Source organism: Oncorhynchus nerka, unplaced genomic scaffold (genome assembly GCF_034236695.1).
Source record: "Oncorhynchus nerka isolate Pitt River unplaced genomic scaffold, Oner_Uvic_2.0 unplaced_scaffold_1572, whole genome shotgun sequence".
Taxonomy (NCBI): Eukaryota; Metazoa; Chordata; class Actinopteri; order Salmoniformes; family Salmonidae; genus Oncorhynchus; species Oncorhynchus nerka.
The window spans coordinates 54520-57435 of NW_027039748.1; positions in this window are offsets into that span (position 1 = coordinate 54520).

The window sequence follows — 2916 nt, forward strand, 5'->3', positions numbered from 1 at the left end:
TTTTCCTAGCCACCCTCATAGCCTGGTTCCTCTCTGGTTTCTTCCTAGGTTCTGGCCTTTCTAGGGAGTTTTTCCTAGCCACCCTCATAGCCTGGTTCCTCTCTAGGTTTCTTCCTAGGTTCTGGCCTTTCTAGGAGTTTTTCCTAGCCACCCCTCATAGCCTGGTTCCTCTCTAGGTTTCTTCCTAGGTTCTGGCCTTTCTAGGGAGTTTTCCTAGCCACCCCTCATAGCCTGGTTCCTCTCTAGGTTTCTTCCTAGGTTCTGGCCTTTCTAGGAGTTTTTCCTAGCCACCCCTCATAGCCTGGTTCCTCTCTAGGTTTCTTCCTAGGTTCTAACCTTTCTAGGGAGTTTTTCCTAGCCACCCCTCATAGCCTGGTTCCTCTCTAGGTTTCTTCCTAGGTTCTGGCCTTTCTAGGGAGTTTTTCCTAGCCACCCCTCATAGCCTGGTTCCTCTCTAGGTTTCTTCCTAGGTTCTGGCCTTTCTAGGGAGTTTTTCCTAGCCACCCCTCATAGCCTGGTTCCTCTCTAGGTTTCTTCCTAGATTCTAGCCTTTCTAGGGAGTTTTTCCTAGCCACCCCTCATAGCCTGGTTCCTCTCTAGGTTTCTTCCTAGGTTCTGGCCATTCTAGGGAGTTTTTCCTAGCCACCCCTCATAGCCTGGTTCCTCTCTAGGTTTCTTCCTAGGTTCTGGCCTTTCTAGGGAGTTTTTCCTAGCCACCCTCATAGCCTGGTTCCTCTCTAGGTTTCTTCCTGGTTCTAACCTTTCTAGGAGTTTTTCCTAGCCACCCCTCATAGCCTGGTTCCTCTCTAGGTTTCTTCCTAGGTTCTGGCCTTTCTAGGAGTTTTTCCTAGCCACCCCTCATAGCCTGGTTCCTCTCTAGGTCTCTTCCTAGGTTCTGGCCTTTCTAGGGAGTTTTTCCTAGCCACCCTCATAGCCTGGTTCCTCTCTAGGTTTCTTCCTAGGTTCTGGCCTTTCTAGGAGTTTTTCCTAGCCACCCTCATAGCCTGGTTCCTCTCTAGGTTTCTTCCTAGGTTCTAGCCTTTCTAGGGAGTTTTTCCTAGCCACCCCTCATAGCCTGATTCCTCTCTAGGTTTCTTCCTAGGTTCTGGCCTTTCTAGGGAGTTTTTCCTAGCCACCCTCATAGCCTGGTTCCTCTCTAGGTCTCTTCCCTAGGTTCTGGCCTTTCTAGGGAGTTTTTCCTAGCCACCCTCATAGCCTGGTTCCTCTCTAGGTTTCTTCCTAGGTTCTGGCCTTTCTAGGGAGTTTTTCCTAGCCACCCTCATAGCCTGGTTCCTCTCTAGGTCTCTTCCTAGGTTCTGGCCTTTCTAGGGAGTTTTTCCTAGCCACCCCTCATAGCCTGGTTCCTCTCTAGGTTTCTTCCTAGGTTCTGGCCTTTCTAGGGAGTTTTTCCTAGCCACCCCTCATAGCCTGATTCCTCTCTAGGTTTCTTCCTAGGTTCTGGCCTTTCTAGGGAGTTTTTCCTAGCCACCCCTCATAGCCTGGTTCCTCTCTAGGTTTCTTCCTAGGTTCTGGCCTTTCTAGGGAGTTTTTCCTAGCCACCCCTCATAGCCTGGTTCCTCTCTAGGTTTCTTCCTAGATTCTAGCCTTTCTAGGGAGTTTTTCCTAGCCACCCCTCATAGCCTGGTTCCTCTCTAGGTTTCTTCCTAGGTTCTGGCCATTCTAGGGAGTTTTTCCTAGCCACCCCTCATAGCCTGGTTCCTCTCTAGGTCTCTTCCTAGGTTCTGGCCTTTCTAGGGAGTTTTTCCTAGCCACCCCTCATAGCCTGGTTCCTCTCTAGGTTTCTTCCTAGGTTCTGGCCTTTCTAGGGAGTTTTTCCTAGCCACCCCTCATAGCCTGGTTCCTCTCTAGGTCTCTTCCTAGGTTCTGGCCTTTCTAGGGAGTTTTTCCTAGCCACCCTCATAGCCTGGTTCCTCTCTAGGTTTCTTCCTAGGTTCTGGCCTTTCTAGGAGTTTTTCCTAGCCACCCCTCATAGCCTGATTCCTCTCTAGGTTTCTTCCTAGGTTCTGGCCTTTCTAGGGAGTTTTCCTAGCCACCCCTCATAGCCTGGTTCCTCTCTAGGTTTCTTCCTAGGTTCTGGCCTTTCTAGGGAGTTTTTCCTAGCCACCCTCATAGCCTGGTTCCTCTCTAGGTTTCTTCCTAGATTCTAGCCTTTCTAGGGAGTTTTTCCTAGCCACCCCTCATAGCCTGGTTCCTCTCTAGGTTTCTTCCTAGGTTCTGGCCATTCTAGGGAGTTTTTCCTAGCCACCCCTCATAGCCTGGTTCCTCTCTAGGTCTCTTCCTAGGTTCTGGCCTTTCTAGGAGTTTTTCCTAGCCACCCCTCATAGCCTGGTTCCTCTCTAGGTTTCTTCCTAGGTTCTGGCCTTTCTAGGGAGTTTTTCCTAGCCACCCTCATAGCCTGGTTCCTCTCTAGGTTTCTTCCTAGGTTCTGGCCTTTCTAGGGAGTTTTTCCTAGCCACCCCTCATAGCCTGGTTCCTCTCTAGGTTTCTTCCTAGGTTCTGGCCTTTCTAGGGAGTTTTTCCTAGCCACCCCTCATAGCCTGGTTCCTCTCTAGGTTTCTTCCTAGGTTCTGGCCTTTCTAGGGAGTTTTTCCTAGCCACCCCTCATAGCCTGGTTCCTCTCTAGGTTTCTTCCTAGGTTCTAGCCTTTCTAGGGAGTTTTTCCTAGCCACCCCTCATAGCCTGGTTCCTCTCTAGGTCTCTTCCTAGGTTCTGGCCTTTCTAGGGAGTTTTTCCTAGCCACCCCTCATAGCCTGGTTCCTCTCTAGGTTTCTTCCTAGGTTCTGGCCTTTCTAGGAGTTTTTCCTAGCCACCCTCATAGCCTGGTTCCTCTCTAGGTTTCTTCCTAGGTTCTAACCTTTCTAGGAGTTTTTCCTAGCCACCCCTCATAGCCTGGTT